Source organism: Dermacentor variabilis, chromosome 1 (genome assembly GCF_050947875.1).
Source record: "Dermacentor variabilis isolate Ectoservices chromosome 1, ASM5094787v1, whole genome shotgun sequence".
In the NCBI taxonomy this organism is placed as follows: domain Eukaryota; kingdom Metazoa; phylum Arthropoda; class Arachnida; order Ixodida; family Ixodidae; genus Dermacentor; species Dermacentor variabilis.
The window spans coordinates 182,943,988-182,961,486 of record NC_134568.1 but is presented as its reverse complement, the minus strand read 5'-3'; the positions used below and the strand labels follow the sequence as shown (position 1 = coordinate 182,961,486).

The following is a 17,499-nucleotide window of genomic DNA, read 5'->3' as shown; positions in this document are numbered from 1 at the left end:
CAAAGCCGGCCCTGGCTTTAACGTTCACCTTTTGGGATGTATTCTATTTATGTCAGTGATGTTTAATTCCAGTTGGTCCCGCTCGTAGGCAAAAAGAAACAGGGGCGGAATTCACTGAGCTGCGCTGTTCGTATGCATTTTCTTAGCCAAAAAGTTCTTATACGCTAATATAAAAGTGCAACTGAAGTAGCAACGCATTTCTCTTAAGGAGTCGTATGAGAGCGAGGAGAAAGCAGAACTTGCATTAAACGACAAGAAACGAAAGTAGCACGGTAAACCGATAGCATGATCGTACATCATGCATCTCTATAGTTGAGGCTACATGCTTAGGATAAATCACTACACACCCCTCTTCGACAGCTTCCTTTTTCAGGCGTCTGCTATAGCGCCGACATGCGCCACCTCGCTCGCCCGTTCACCTCACTACCGCCCAAAGAATGGCAGTGGAAGTGCCACAGATTCTTCATACATTTCTGCGAGACATAGGACTGGTTGGGCGCATTACAGCATATTTGGCGCTGAAAAGGACGCTCAGCGGAGCAACTGCCGGCCAAGTCGGCAAGGCTAACCCCGCCTATATCAACATCACCACCAACCCCATCTTACAAAGCGACTAAATGTCTTTATTTCGAACATAATTACGGAAATGAAAAAAAAAATGGCTGTGGCTTAGCTAAGGTTAAGCCCAGGATGCGAAGCATACTAGCCTTTATTTTAGTTGTTGAACCACTGTTTAGCCTGGTGAACTGCTGTTGCTTGGCTATATTTGGTTCGGCTAGACGAAGAAACAACTCATGCGTTACTCTGCTTCACCTTCAAGAGTGGAACGCGACAGCGTTCCCGTCGACCCGCCAAGGGGTGTAAGACAATGGGCTATGGCGCAGCGACTACGCGCCCCGCATTGGACGCGGTGAGCGTCGAGCAACGCAGCGTTCGGCGCGGCAACGAAATGTGCGCCTGAGCAAGCGACGCACGCCTGAGCCTTAGAAACAGCTCGTTTCTAAGGCAACACCGCATTCACTAGAGGCGCTTTTGTACCACTTTGAAGCATCGTACTCGTGGCTCAGTGGTAGCGTCTCCGTCTCACACTCCGGAGACGCTGGTTCGATTCCCACCCACACTCTAAGAACAGTTTACACCCTTTGGCTTGCCCCTTCTGCCACACAAAAATAATCGTCATCTGCCTTGATGCGTTTCCTTTCTTTATCGCTGCAAGCCCGGAACTTTCCAGTGACGAACGGCACGCGCGTTATCAGAAGGGGCACTCCAAAGGGTGTAAACTGTTCTATGCTGATAACGCGCGTGCCATTCGTTAATGGAAAGTTCTGGGCTCGCAGCGATAAAGAAAGGAAACGCATCAAGGCAGATGACGATTATTTTTGTGTGGCAGAAGGGGCAAGCCAAAGGGTGTAAACTGTTCTTAGAGTGCAGCCCATCTTGCAAGAGTTGAGCCAAAGCCACCTAGAAACAAGCGCAGCTGCTTATATACCGCCGCGACGGCGCGAGTTGGAGCCCCGTTTCTCCTCTGTCGTGACGTCACGGTGTCACGTGGTCAGCCTTCAAGGCGACGCTGCGAGCGACGGCGCGAGTTGGAGCCCCGTTTCTCCTCTGTCGCGACGTCACGGTGTCACGTGGTATGGCATGGGGTCACTAAAGGTCATTGAAGGCGACATCGCCGCGCCTGAGGAGCTGGGTTGAGCTCTAGTAATATGCTTCGCATAAAAACTTCATAATATATAGCTCATATGGCCTCAAGGCAAGGTGACCAGCACCCGTACATTCACCGGTATGGAATGTGATCGCGCTGCACAAAGTTGCTGGTGTGGTACTAATGCCACGCATAGGCTCAATATCAGCTCCCTCGGTAGCCGGTTACCGTCTAAGGGGCTAGTCGACGATGTCGTCGAGTGCCAACTGACGACGAAATTCGCGCCCTCTTCGCATAGGTCGCGGTCGAGTACACGAAGAGCTATGAAAACAGCCCTAAAAAAGAAATGCAGAAAGGAGCCGTCGCTACCGACACTCTCAAATTATGACAGAAAACTTTACTCGGTAACATCCACACGTGGACGTTTCGCTGCCTATCACAGCTGATAAAACACGATGATGTCTCGCACCAAGTCAAGAGTTTGTTTTGCAGGTTCAGGTGGCCGCCTTGCGACAAAGGTGAAATGCACAGAGGCACGTACACTTCAATTTTGGAGACCGGTAATAAATCATAGGTTCATGACGTCAGGGCCTGGAGCCCCTAACTACCAGTACGTTGTCTGTCATAGCCCAAGTGGCACCTCATAGAAGTCAAGACTAGTGAGTTAAGATCACCAAATTTATCCGCGTCAACGTTTCCACCAATTTACCAGCCTCATTAAAACACATGTGTTCAAGTGCACGTCAGAATATTGCACCGCACCGTACACGAGGCACCTAATGGTTCAACAGTGTGGCTGGTTTCGTATTAGATCGGTTCATTTCTGCGATCTTGCACTTTGTTCGGAGTAGTCACTGTGCATGTAGTACGAGGACAAGGAAAGGGGTGCTGGTATCCAAGCGGCGACGCATACCATTCTGTAAACATGCGATTGCGGACTGTGGCTCAAGAGCAGCAGTGCGTTAACATTACGGACGAATTTTGGATATTGTACAACGTCAATAGCCTACCTTTATGTTCACTGCAGGGCGAAGACTTCTCCCTGAGATCTCTAATTACCGCTTACCTGCGCTAAATGATTCCAAGTGGTGCCTTCAAATTTACTTATTTTATTACCCCACCTAATTTTCTTCCGTTCTCGACAGCGCTTCCCTTCCCCTAGCACTCACTCTGTATTTATAAAGGACCATCAACTCGCCATGAAGTTCAAAGTGTCCCATATAACGACCTCTACGGTAACATAAGGTGCCGCCCTATGTGCAGTTGTTAATTACATCGCACAAGCAAAACCTCGAAGGTGGGTTGCTTTTTGTGACTCAAAGGCAACCCTTCAGAGTCTGCATTCAGCCTTACGACTCAAGACGCATGAACAACTGGTGTTCGAGACTAGAGATGTTCTCCTTCAAGCCCCCATAAAAGGACATGACATCATCTTGCAGTGGTTTCCGGGGCACTGTGGCATTGTCGGTAATGACCTTGCTCATGATACCGCCCGATCAGCCCATAAAGAAACTTTGATACTTCCTATGTCTTTATCAAGGACAGGCGCTGTGAGGGGTCTTTGTTTACTTGCTCAAGCCAAGACTGAAACTTCGTGGAACACCCCGATTTTCTCGAAGTGTCGTCTCTACTGACTGGGTCCAACTTGTTGTAATCTATTTTGTAATCTTTATGTTTTTGTAATCTTTATGACATTGAATTCGACGTTCTTCGGAGTTTGTACACCGATTTCACAGCAGACCATTTTCAGAGAAAAAAATTCTTTGACCATGGTCCCACGTGTCACAAGCTTACAAAGCGACGCGGGCGTTGCTACGATTCATGTAATCGACTGGCCTCAGTGACCCATTGCAGGCGTGAAGTGATAGACAACCGCACGTACTCACACTGATAGCACCTTCTTCGCTTCCTCTCCTTTCTTTTCATCCCTTAAAGCCATTCCCCCGTGTAGGGTAGCAAACCGGACGTGCGTCTGGTTGACCTCCCTATCTTTCCTTCCTTCTTTTCCTTACTCCTAATGGACCACGGATTATTTGTCCCAAAAATTACGTCGCCTTCCCAGCTCCAATTTCTCCTTTTCATTTCAAGTACTACTACCCACGCTTGCTCTCTGACCCCCACCACCCTCCTCCAGCCTCTTAACGTTATGCCTTGCATTTTTCGTTCGACCGCTTCTTTGAGCTGTCCTCAACTTGTTCTCAAGTTTCATTGTTAACCTCCAAGTTTTAGCTCCATGTGACAGTACTGGAAGAATTGAATGATTGTAGTCTATCTTTTTCAACGACCGCGGTGAGCTCCCGGTCACGATTTGATAATGCTAGCCGTATGCCCTCCGACCCATTTTCATTCTTCAGTAAGTTTCCTTCTCATGATCAGGGTTCCCAGTGAGTAATCGACCAGATAAACTTAATACTGCACACTCTATAGAGGCTGGCTACCGATCAGAAATTATTATTCACTTGACAGGTTACGAAACATTACCTTTGTCTTCTGCATAGTAATCTTCAACCTACTCTTACACTTTCTCGGTTAATGTCCTCAATCAATTGTCACAATGAGTGCCCAGCGTTGCTCAACAGAACAATGCCATCGGCAAGCTGAGGGTTATTGAGATATTCGCCGTTGATAGTCGCTTGAATAACAGCTTGAATAACAGCTTGAATATTTCTTCTAAGCATGCAGTGCATATATTTGTAGAGCCTGTGTCTCCTTGCCTCACCACTTTCTTGATAAGTATTTTTCCACTTTTCTTGAGGACAACTACAACATGTGAAGCCGGAACTATCACTGAGGCAGAGTCAAAGCCAGAGGAGTTGCGGATACGTACGCTGTGGCTGAACGTAAATATGCAAATATAAAGTATATCTTATAGTTGAAAATCTTCTAATATCAAAAATAATTTTTGAGTTGTCAGCTGAATGCTGCAATTACCACGGCCTTCATGTGAAGTTCGTCCAGTTTTTCAGTACAATTCATGTAATATGCAACTGCACCACTAATTACACGCAAATGTCTTAGCTTTGTCCAAGCACACAGAACTAAGTGATCGAACTGTGCGCCGCCGGGAGAGCACGCAAGGCAGTATAATTTGAGTGACGAAAAAGCTGATCTTGTTGACAGGACGCGTTTCAGTGACCGCACTTAGCGTCGTCCACGTTTCCCATCGTTCACTTCACGATACCACGCCACTGCAGCAGGCCTTTTCATCCGTCATGTTGACCTGACTACTGCTCAGCAGGAGCGGAACGGCGTCAGACTGTCAGCGCCTGGAAGAAAATTCTTGTGCTGCACTCACAAACTCCCATGAAGGACTCTTTAAGAGTAAATGAGAGGAGGAAACTATAGAAAGAACATCGCATGAAGCGACTGAAAGGCATGAGGGACGTCATTTCGCCCAGGACTGACGTTAGCCTGGGGTTTAGAATAAGCATCATCAGCATCATCATCATCAGCCTAGTTACGCCCACTGCAGGGCAAAGGCCTCTCCCATACTTCTCCAACTACCCCGGTCATGTACTAATTGTGGCCATGTTGTCCCTGCAAACGTCTTAATGTCATCCGCCCACCTAACTTTCTGCCGCCCCCTGCTACGCATCCCTTCCCTTGGAATCCAGTCCGTAACCCTTAGTGACCATCGGTTATCTTCCCTCCTCTTTACATGTCCGGCCCATGCCCATTTCTTTTTCTTGATTTCAACTAAGATGTCGTTTACCCGCGTTTGTTGCCTCACCCAATCTGCTCTTTTCTTATCCCTTAATGTCACACCCATCATTCTTCTTTCCATAGCTCGTTGCGTCGTCCTCAATTTCAGCAGAACCCTTTTCGTAAGTCTCCAGGTTTCTGCCCCATATGTGAGTACTTGTAACACACAGCTGTTATACACTTTCCTTTTGAGGGATAGTGGCATCCTGCTGTTCATGATTTGAGAATGTCTGCCAAACGCACCCCAGCCCATTCTTATTCTTCTGGTTATTTCAGTCTCATGATCCGGATCCGTGGTCACTACCTGCCCTAAGTAGATGTAGTCCCTTACCCCTTCCAGTGCTTCGCTACCTATCGTAAACTGCTGTTCTCTTCCGAGCCTGTTAAACATTACTTTAGTTTTCTGCAGATTAATTTTCAGACCCACCCTTCTGCTTTGCCTCTCCAGGTCAGTGAGCATGCATTGCAATTGGTCTCCTGAGTTACTAAGCAAGGCAATATCATCAGCGAATCGCAAGTTGCTAAGGTATTCTCCATCAACTTTTATCCCCAATTCTTCCCACTCCAGGCCTCTGAATACCTCCTGTAAACATGCTGTGAATAGCATTGGAGATATCGTATCTCCCTGTCTGACGCCTTTCTTTATAGGGATTTTGTTGCTTTCTTTGTGGAGGACTACGGTGGCTGTGGAGCCGCTATAGATATCTTCCAGTATCTTTACATATGGCTCATCTACACCCTGATTCCGTAATGCCTCCATGACTGCTGAGGTTTCGACTGAATCAAACGCTTTCTCGTAATCAATGAAAGCTATATATAACGGTTGGTTATATTCTGCACATTTCTCTATCACTTGATTGATAGTGTGAATATGGTCTATTGTTGAGTAGCCTTTACGGAATCCTGCCTGGTCCTTTGGTTGACAGAAGGCTAAGGTGTTCCTGATTCTATTTGCGATTACCTTAGTAAATACTTTGTAGGCAACGGACAGTAAGCTGATCGGTCTATAATTTTTCAACTCTTTGGCGTCCCCTTTCTTATGGATTAGGATTATGTTAGCGTTCTTCCAAGATTCCGGTACGCTCGAGGTTATGAGGCATTGCGTATACAGGGTGGCCAGTTTCTCTAGAACAATCTGACCACCATCTTTCAACAAATCTGCTGTTACCTGATCCTCCCCAGCTGCCTTCCCCCTTTGCATAGCTCCTAAGGCTTTCTTTGCTTCTTCTGGCGTTACCTGTGGGATTTCGAATTCCTCTAGGCTATTCTCTCTTCCACTATCGTCGTGGGTGCCACTGGTACTGTATAAATCTCTATAGAACTCCTCAGCCACTTGAACTATCTCATCCATATTAGTAACGATATTGCCGGCTTTGTCTCTTAACGCACACATCTGATTCTTGCCTATTCCTAGTTTCTTCTTCACTGTTTTTAGGCTTCCTCCGTTCCTGAGAGCCTGTTCAATTCTATCCATATTATAGTTCCTGATGTCCGCTGTCTTACGCTTGTTGATTAACTTAGAAAGTTCTGCCAGTTCTATTCTAGCTGTAGGGTTAGAGGCTTTCATACATTGGCGTTTCTTGATCAGATCTTTCGTCTCCTGCGATAGCTTACTGGTTTCCTGTCTAATGGAGTTACCACCGACTTCTATTGCGCACTCCTTAATGGTTCCCATGAGATAGTCGTTCATTGCTTCAACACTAAGGTCCTCTTCCTGAGTTAAAGCCGAATACCTGTTCTGTAGCTTGATCCGGAATTCCTCTAGTTTCCCTCTTACCGCTAACTCATTGATTGGCTTCTTGTGTACCAGTTTCTTCCGTTCCCTCCTCAAGTCTAGGCTAATTCGAGTTCTTACCATCCTATGGTCACTGCAGCGTACCTTGCCGAGTACGTCTACATCTTGTATGATGCCAGGGTTCGCGCAGAGTATGAAGTCGATTTCATTTCTAGTCTCACCATTCGGGCTCCTCCACGTCCACTTTCGACTAACCCGCTTGCGGAAAAAGGTGTTCATTATCCGCATATTATTCTGTTCTGCAAACTCTACTAATAATTCTCCTCTGCTATTCCTAGAGCCTATGCCATATTCCCCCACTGACTTGTCTCCAGCCTGCTTCTTGCCTACCCTGGCATTGAAGTCGCGCATCAGTATAGTGTATTTTGTTTTGACTTTACCCATCGCCGATTCCACGTCTTCATAAAAGCTTTCGACTTCCTGGTCATCATGACTGCATGTAGGGGCATAGACTTGTACCACCTTCAATTTGTACCTCTTATTAAGTTTCACAACAAGAGCTGCCACCCTCTCGTTAATGCTATAGAATTCGTGTATGTTCCCAGCTATTTCCTTATTAATCAGGAATCCGACTCCTAGTTCTCGTCTCTCCGCTAAGCCCCTGTAACACAGTACATGCCCGCTTTTTAGCACTGTATATGCTTCTTTTGTCCTCCTAACCTCACTGAGCCCTATTATATCCCATTTACTACCGTCTAATTCCTCCAATAACACTGCTAGACTCGCCTCACTAGATAGCGTTCTAACGTTAAACGTTGCCAGGTTCAGATTCCAATGGCGGCCTGTCCGGAGCCAGGTATTCTTAGCACCCTCTGCAGCGTTACAGATCTGACCGCCGCCGTGGTCAGTTGCTTCGCGGCTGCTGGGGACTGAGGGCCGGGGTTTGATTGTTGTATTCATATAGGAGGTTGTGGCCAAGTACTGCACCAGGGTGGCCAATCCTGCTCTGGTGAGAGAGTGCGTTACCGGTTCTGGTCACCGGGATCAGGCCGCACTCCAGGCCTGTTTGTGCAATTTTCTCAACACACGGTTTTTTTTTTTTGTATTTCCCGCTGGAGAATTGCGCGGCACCGGGATTTGAATCACGGTCCTCTTGCACTGGAGACGGATACTCTACCGTCCCCGCAGGAGTTAAATTAAAAATTGAATTATGGTGTTTTGCGTGACAAAACCACTTTCTGATTAAGCACGCCGTAGTGGAGGACTCTGAAAATTTCGACCACCTGGGGTTCTTTAACGTGCACCTAATTCTAAGTACACGGGTGTTTTCGCATTTCGCCCCCATCGAAATGCGGCCGCCGTGACCGGGGTCCGATCCCGCGACCTCATGCTCAGCAGTCTAACACCATGACCACTGAGCAACCACGGCGGGTCCCGCAGGAGTTGTACGCCTCATTTAACCTACAGTGGTGCCCTATTTGATCAGTCAAGGTGGACCAATCTGAGCTCGGTTATACCGCATGGATGGCACTCGGCTAGAGAACCTGGTATTTATGACCTGCACATGTGTGGCCACACATAATTGAGGATATATAATTTTTTTTTTTAGGAGGGTTTCCGTACAGTGATAAAAGGAAGGAAAATACATTAAAAGAAAAAGAAAAAAAAAGGAAAAAAAGGAACATAACATGTGATTTGAACTCGTGATCCTTCAATGTTGCCCGGAAAGGTAGCTCAGTCGGTTGGTTCGTCAAGCCAACGGTTACTTTCAAGCGCCAAAGCTCCTGCTCCGAGCTTCATACTTATGTGGAAAGGGCCTGATGTTGTCCGCGGCAGTCGATTTTTGCTGTTGAAGTGGTTGGAAGGCATAATTTCTTTGAAAAATGGCCGCCAGAGGAGCAGCGTGAACTCGAGCGGCTTTATACACTAGGAAAACTGCCTTAAAATATTTAGACTTGAGGGGAAGCTTCGTTAACAAACTATAACACGGCAATCAGCACTCGTATACGACGAGATAAATTATTGAGACGTGGGAAATTCCCTTGAAATAAATCTGGTTTGCGAGACAAATGCTTGTATGTATTGAATCTCTTAAAAGATGAGGGGGGAAATATGCGCTCACCGAGAGGGCATCTTCAGCACGAGACCACCGCGAGGCACCTTACTGAGATGTAGAGAGCTTCGCGGCCGGAACGAAATCTTCCCTCTCCGTCGGCCCAGGGTGGAAAACGCGCTTTCCGATCGCTCAAGGTTGCGCGGATATTGTATAGCTCTAGCGTCTAGGAAAAAGCTTAAACAGGTGCGGGGGCGCCACGCATAGCGTGGGAAGCTAGCCGCCGGAATAGCTATCTCAAGTACTGCTGCTGGCGAATAGCATCACCAGCTAATCATAAGATGACAATTGCTGTCGCCTTCTGTCGCGTTCCTTGACCGTCTAGTATTTCCGTGGCCTATTGTCTCTTACTGGCTTTGCGCATGCAAATGATAAACGTAGTGTCGTCCTTATAAGTGTTATTTTGCGCGCTTATTTTACCAAAAACGATGGTTCTCCAGTGATACCGGTCATTGTGGTTGTATATATATATATATATATATATATATATATATATATATATATATATATATATATATATATATATATATATATATATATATATATATATATATATATATATATATATATATACCCGCCGTGGTTGCTCAGTGGCTATGGTGTACGGCTGCTGAGCACGAGGTCGCGGGATCGAATCCTGGCCGCGGCGGCGCATTTCGATGGGGCGAAATGCGAAAACACCCGTGGCACTTAGATTTAGGTGCACGGTAAAGAACCCCCGGTGGTCCAAATATCCGGAGTCCTCCATTACGGCGTGGTTCATAATCAGAAAGTGGTTTTGGCACGTAAAACCCCATATATATATATATATATATATATATATATATATATATATATATATATATATATATATATATATATATATATATATATATATATATATATATATATATATATATATATATGCATGCGTGTGTGTGGACTCGCGACAATTCTTCGCTTCGTATGTGAGGTGTATTTCATTTCGAGCAGTCCACATGATTTTCGTATCAATGTTAGCACGTGATTTCATTGGCCATTTCTTTTTTAATATGTGATCGTATTGACGTCCCGCTTCATATCATAGACAGGATTGTCATACGTCGTAGGCATACGTTCGTTCACACCGTAGGCCACAGAATGAGAAAAACTGTGGGCACAGACACTACGTCGCTTCGACTTAGTGCTAAATTGAAGCGATGAGCAATATAATAGAAGGCTGAGGCTAACAACACGGAAGACGACAGCGAATTGTACAACAGCAACAAGCTTTGACAATTACAAATGCGAAAGTATTTTTTCCCTGTTTCATCTCGCATGAAGAATTATAGCCTCAGAAGTGTCAGGAACAATAATCCCCCGCAGCCGTATGAGCGACAGACAGCCACAATTAGAAAAAAAAGAAGAGAGAAAAAAAAGAAGCGTTCAAAACAAATAAATGACAAACTTGACGGCTGTCAGGGACGGACACTACACTCTAAAAGAAGTTTATACCATTTGGGGTGTATATCTGCCGTACAACGATAACCGTCATCTGCCTTGCTTGCGTTACCTTTCTTGAAAACGCCGCGCCCCCTTCTTTCCTGTCGGCAATGTTATGTCGTACCGATAACACGCATGCCGTTCGTTACTGCGAAGTACCGGGCTCGCAGCGTTAAAGAAAGGTAATGCGGACAAGACAGATGACGTTTATTGTTGTGCGGCAAGATACAACCCAAAAGGTATAATTTTGTTTTAGAGTGTAGAATGTCATGACCAGTATAATAAGTCAGGCTATCGCGCACATAAAGAAACACCGCCCATCAGACATTCAGCAGAAGTTCGCGGCACCGCATTAATGTTAGTGTCTTCTACAGGAGCGCATCCTCAATACAATTATACACTAAGACTGCTAAATGCAGTTTGAGATGAGAAATTAGAGCACGTAGTAAAAAAATATAAGCATGTGCCATCCTCGGCTATCCGAGAATGGCGCCTATCGTAGAAGTTTCTTCTTACATCGGTAGCTGCGACGACAGTTTAGGTTTTATGAATCGACATACGCTTACTATTCGCGCAAGTACTGAAGTTCGCACCTGCGTTAGAATCACATACGCGCCCTTTTTCGACTACAGCGCTTGTCTTTGCAGCGGCGGGCATCACAAGCTTGCTGATCTGAGGAACATGGTGTTTCTAGCTTAGTGAATACGCTAATTCTTCGTAATATTTTTATTACGCTAATATTTGTTCGTAGGTTCGCTTAGTGAATTCCGCCCCAGGGGCCGAATCGAGACAGCTTTTCGTTCTCCGGATCATTTCGTGATTGGCCAGCAACCATCGATAATAATGCCTTGACCGATGCAATTGGCCGGCGCCACTTTCTGCAAACTTCTCTAGCATGTGAAGCCGCTTGGTGAATTCAATAGGAACCAAACTCACAAAGCATAAGAGCGGTCACGTAGAACAATATACCATAGGTGAGCCATGTTTCTTAATAACATTCTTTGCACTCATGACTCGTCAGCGCCCGCCGTTCTTGCGCACTGCTCGAGCGCGAGAGCTGTGCTGGAAACACGGGTTGTGACACCACTTTCGCGAAGCTTTTTCCTGAATAAGGAATTGTTTGTTAGACGACCGGCTGCTTTTTCTAGCAATGTGTTAGCTATTGTGATTAGCCGACGTCTCTTCCTACGAAACGCCGTAGTTACCAACAGCTTTGTGAGTATGGTCCTCCATCTTCTTATGCGACATTTTGAAAACGCACTGCGACCTAGATTATGCAACTGCCGTCTGACCTATCATTCGTGTTGTCAGCAACAAAAGTGTACAACTTCGAGAGCAACCCAAGGAACCTGTGTGGTGGGCGCACGACACGAGGCTAAATCAGCGCGAGTGTCACGTTTGAAGTTTTTATTCTTTGCGCCGGGCGGAGCGTGCGGGGAACGATTAATCCCATCACCGAGCAAGGGTATATATTATCGGCACTTGCCCCAGGTTTCTTCCTGCGCCTGGGCCTCCCGATCCTGTGAGTGCCGGCGCAGCGCAGTCGGTGGTTGTGGTGGGCGTTTTTCGTCGATTATTTGCCGACAGCGTAGGCGGGCTCCTCAGACGTGCGCCCAGCCTCCTTCGTCGTTCGACGCGCGAGCGATGCACTTTACGGCGTCCGCCTGCGGAAGCAAGGCGCGGGCTGCCTCCAAAGAGCCTTCTGAAATTGTGCTGTTAGATGGGAAGGCTGCGACGGACATGGGAAGCGTGCGGGAATAAGGCACGTCTAACGCAAAGTGAAACCGTTAATTGATCGTAAGTAATTTTTTGTTAATATCCCCAAGCAGCATCTGGTTTATCGGAGACGTTGCTGGTAAGGCTTTGGATTGCTGTTTTTTTCAACTCTATATAGGGATCCTTACTGTTCACCTACATTACTGTTTTTGAGCCCCACTATTTTTGCGGAATGCGGCTGCCGCGGCCAGAAATCGAAACCATGCCGTCATGCTCACCTGCGTGATCACTGGGCAGCCGGAATGATGGGCTGCCGGAGCCGGTGATACACGGGAGCTACGCAAAGCGGGGCCCTCTGAGAGGTGCGAGTAAAGGCGGCGGTTCTTTTCATGCGGCAACGAAAACCCAGCGGCACGCTGTCCCGGCCAAGCCACCAGAGACACTTTCGAAAGCGTGCAACCTCTGTAGCGGTGATGATGGCGGGCGCTGTACGTATACCACCCGTTCATTTTACATGGAGGAAGGCTTCAAGCAAACAGCTAATGACCTCCACAACAAGAGAAACAGTGCTCGATCTCCTTACTCACTACTATATTCATTTAGCCATTCGTTTCCTTACTTTTATTTCATTGCCGCCAGAGTGTGCGCATTATATAAAATAGGGCGTATATTACAAATACGGCATTTAAAACACGTGTCAAATATTCAGAAAAGAAGTCATTACGGAGCAACTTTTCTAAATAGCAGACGATTGCGATTTGTCATCATGCTCAAATTATTACGAAAAGTAGCCAGCCCATGGCAAACAGTACTTGCGAACACATGAGACAAAGTGAGCGAGGAGACAGGCAACAGGTGGTACGGTATTAAAGAAAGAAAACTGTCATAAGGCCTAATTTAAGGCTCGCATGAGTTTGTACAGGTTAACAGACTAATATTTCAGGTATAGGTACATCCGCCCTGATTTTTAATAATATAGCGCGAGCGTCGACTGAACTGCTGGTGAGCGCCTTATAACGGCGATAAGCGTGCAACAAGAGCGTGCAACAAGGCGAGTGCAACAAGGCAACAAGGCTCGTGCGCGAACTCTCGCCTTGTTGCACGCTTATCGCCGTTATAAGGCGCTCACCAGCAGTTCAGTCGACGCTCGCGCTATATTATTAAAAATCAGGGCGGCTGTACGTGGGTGACACGTATAGTAGGTTGTCTGAGTCACTTGCACTGGAGAATTATCGCCCAGAAAAAATGTATGTGAATGAGGATAAGTTTTTTCCAGTTCCGTCACGTTTCTAAAGGCTGGGCGACGTGAATCACGACGATCTTACACTTAACATATTCTAAGACTCTTCAACGAAGCACAATAAACAAACTGGTTTATTGTGGGCAAACTTCTGCCCGCAAACTCAAGACTAAAACATTTTCACGCAATTGACACTTTGCAAAAAAGCTACTGCGCATGCCCGAGCGCGCCGCTTGCGATCGCCCCCTATGCGGTTAGAACGATAGCAGACGGCTCCAGGCCTTACTGATCACTCCGGCACATTCAGGCAAGCCTCGTGCCTTCGTTTCTGAACGCCATGCCAGCGCACAGCGTCGCGTACGGTTGTACTAATTATTACGGGAAAAATAACGTCTGTTTTTTTTTAGATTTCCGTCCGAGAAGCGATACCTACTGAAAAGAGCGTCGTGGGTGAACGCCGTAAAGCGGTTGAATACGGACGGCTCAGGGTGGAAGCCAAACGTGCATTCAAGGATTTGCAACGCGCACTTCATAACCCGTTTGACATGAATTTTGGCCTGTAGCGAGTCTTTTGTATTAATATTTATCCTTCTTCAATAGGCCGGCCGTCCTACTCTTCTAATGGCCCTGACCATACGCCAACTGTGTTCTCGTACACCCGAACTTCCGCACAGGCTGCTGCAGTGCAGCGGCATGGTCGCTGGATAAAGAGGCATGGAACAGCACGTAAGTGACAGCGAGGTATGATTCTGGTGTGGCATGCGCTCGACGGCATCAACTAGTGGTTTCAGAGTGCCGCTCTCGTGCTCGGATAGCTCTCTGAACGCGGGCTTGCGCTGAGGGCTTCTCGCCGGCTTCAACCATGCGCGCGGCGGCGTCGGCTAGTGGTTTCAGAGCGTGCTCTTTTGCTCGGTGTACGCTCATGCTCTCTGCACCTAGGCAAGCGCCGCCGTCGTCTGATTAGCTTGTAGTTTAAGAGGGCTCTCTTGTGTTCGGTGGACGCTCGTAGCTCCCAGCGCGCGGGCTCGCTCCGCCGGCGTCTCGCTGGCTTCAACCTTGCGCGCGTGCCAGCTAACATACGCGTTTTTATCTCTAGAGGAAATATAAATGAGGGGCCGCATTTGCTAACGATTATTTTTGAAATCATTTCATAGTCTCGCACGCCACTGCACATCCGGTTGCACATAGATTGGCTACATGATGCGACGAGTTATGACATAAATGCATTCTGTTGGAAAATATGGCGCCAAGTCCGCTATCATTCTATGTTGCCACTCGAAGTGCGAGATAAGTGAGTGATATCAAAGGATAGCAGACCGAATGCAGCCTGCTCGTACAGCTAGCAATCCGACAGGTTGTATGTGTAAGCGTCTATCCAACTCAACTTATTTCATCACTGGGCTTAATTTTAGCTTTGTTTTAATACATACACGCAACAGTTTGCCCAGCACTGAATGTACATTGTAATGCAGGTGGTTAACCTTGTAATGCACTGCAGGAAAACAGGTGCAACAGTGCCTCTGCAGACGTTAAATCCAACGGGACTGCTACATCTGATAAGGAAAAAATGGTGAGCATTTTTCACTATTACCTGCTTCAAAAATGTCAAGTTACAATGCTGCCAGTCAGGATAACAAGAAAAGTGCATACTGAGCACCACTGCTCCCCTAATACTTACTGATTCACTAGGAACTCACTCAGCTGTTGTGATTAACATAACTGGAAACGCATTATGCCACTGCAGCTGAGCGAAGTGAAGATCGCAATGGTGTATATTCAGAAACGTGTATGCCTACGTTCAAGTTTAAGTGCAATATCAGGTATTTACATAGTTTTGTGTGATAAACTTGTAATTTCAATTTCAGAAACATGCACTCTTTCTGAGGAGGCTCCCAATGACCAAGCTGTAGGTCAGAGTCTGCCACGGTTAAGGGAACCACCCAATGAATTTATTTGGCCTGAACGGAACTAAAGTTTCCCAACCGTTGCTTTCAAAACTTATTAATGCTCGGCACTTAAGCTGCTAGTAAACATACTGTATGAAACCGTTATGCTGCCGGTCAGGCTAACAAGCAGCCACAGTTACACGCATGCTGACCACCACTGCTCACCTAATAGTTGCTTGTTCGCAAGGATCTTGATCAGCTGTTGTGATTAACGTAACTGAAAACGCATTATGCCATTGCAGCTGAGCGAAGGGACGATGAAAATGGTGTATGTTCATGAACGTGTATGCCTACATTCATGTTTAAGTGCAATATCAGGTAATACATGGTTTTCTGTGATAAACATTTCTATTTCAGAAAGATTCACTGTTCCTGAGGAGGCTCCCAGTGGCCAAGCTGTAGGTTAGAGTCTGCCTCGGTTAAAGGAGCCAGCCAATGACTGCCGGGGTAAGCAATTTTCCGTGAACAGAACTAGAGTTTCCCAGTCTTTGTTTACGCTACATATTCAAATTCAGGATCCCGGCACTTAAACTTGATTCATTGAAAGTAGTTCCTTGTCCAAACTAGTTGTCTGTACCTTTCGTTACACCTGAGGTTAGTCAATTCTTTATGTTTGCAGGCTACGAGCAACACGCTAGAAGAGATTGTGCTTCCTGCGATGAGTTGAAGGAGAACCTAAAACACATGGAGGAAAAACTTGGAGTGCTGCATTATACTGTGTCACAACTGCAGAAAAGGAATGACCGTCTTGAAAGTCAGCTTGATGCATTTAAGCTGCACTTGATTACACTAGAAATGGTTCAGAAGTTGCCCACGAGCTGTACGTTTTACACTGGGCTACCGTGCAATGAAGTTTTACACCTGGGGCTGGTGAGATGTCTTACTGGAACTGGGGAAAAAAGTCAAAATGAAACTTGTGGTGGGCCAAAAGAAACTGAATTAGCCATGGAATTTTTCATGGTTCTTGTGCGGCTTAGGACTGGAATGCGTGGAAATGATCTATCGCGCAGGTTTGGGTATATCCGAAAGCCAAGTCAGCCGTATTTGCACAACATGGATAAACTTCCTAGAGAGGGAACTTCAGCACCTTAACCGTATACCCTGAAGAAAATAAATTCTGCCAGATCTTCCAAAATCTTTTCGAGATTAGAAAAACATGAGGTTTATTTTGGATGCCACGGAGGTCAGAATCCAGCGACCATCATCTCAAAGCGCACAGCGCCAGACATTTTCTTCCTACAAACACTACAATACATATAAAGTCCTTATTTGCTGCCCACCTGACGGATATATCGCGTTTATATCCCGTTTGTGGGGAGGCTCTGTATAGGATAAGAATATTTTGCAGTGCAGTGGGCTCCTGGATGACTTGGAACCTGGTGACGCTATTATGATTGACAAAGCGTTCACATTCCCCTACTTGCTTCCTGGACTGTCTGTACACAGGCCTCCATTTCGAGAACGACATGAAATACAAATGAATGCCGAAGATGCATTGGAGACAAGACCCATTGCGTCAGCAAGGGTTCATGTAGAAAGGGTGATCGCACGCGTCAAAAGCTTCCATATCCTAGACCGGCCATTTCCAATTTGTATGATAGATATTGCCAAGCACATCTTCAAAGTGTGCTGCTTTTTAAGCAATTATTGAAATGTGCTCATTAAGGACACCGACTAACGATGATGAAAATGCCTTGAGCAAAGTCACCTGCAACCTGCAGGTAGCTGTGATCCTCATTCTCAGTGCTTCCGCGTGTTACAGCTTGATTACTTGTAAGCATGTTGTGAATATTTTTGCAGTGATTCTCATTGCTTGATCCCTTCCTTGATCCAAACTTTTGCGCTGGTCAAGAATTAAGGTAGTGATATAATAGATAAGTTACATATATGCTTTCCATACTCCTTGATGGCACACTTCATATCTGCTGGTATTGTTAC

The 17,499-nt window shown here is 46.3% G+C and overlaps 1 pseudogene; it reads left to right on the top strand.

Moving 5' to 3' along the window:
- The first annotated feature begins 16,515 nt into the window (after nt 1-16,515).
- Nucleotides 16,516-17,212, top strand: LOC142572513 (uncharacterized; annotated as a pseudogene).
- The last annotated feature ends 287 nt before the right edge of the window (nt 17,213-17,499 follow it).